This window comes from Penaeus monodon, chromosome 19 (assembly GCF_015228065.2).
Source record: "Penaeus monodon isolate SGIC_2016 chromosome 19, NSTDA_Pmon_1, whole genome shotgun sequence".
Taxonomy (NCBI): domain Eukaryota; kingdom Metazoa; phylum Arthropoda; class Malacostraca; order Decapoda; family Penaeidae; genus Penaeus; species Penaeus monodon.
Window position 1 is genome coordinate 17,822,605 of NC_051404.1, and position 433 is coordinate 17,823,037.

The following is a 433-nucleotide window of genomic DNA, read 5'->3' on the forward strand; positions in this document are numbered from 1 at the left end:
GTCTATCTCATTTGCTCTGTCTATCTACTCGTCACTCTACCACACCTATTATGAAATATTTGCCATTAAACCACACATTAGCCATTCACTCGCCAGAAGAAAACACCAACACCACTTTTGACGCAAAAGCGAAGCAAATTAATTCCATGAGGTTCTCACCATGCCATTTTCTCTTGCTCCTAACAAACCGTGCCCCTTGACGTAAGACTAAAGAATTCTGCAGATGATAAAGCACTTTTATTACCCACCAACAGCAGCAATAAGGGAACCTATATAGGTTAATGAGACCACGCAGGGGGCCTTCAGAAAAAAGAAAAAATGAATTCCCATTACCCTTTTTTGGATAAACGTTGATAGGCATGTGTTTATCCCTTTTAACACTTGGTGTTTATGGAAAAGGATTTTTTTTTGCATGCATGCATACATATTGACA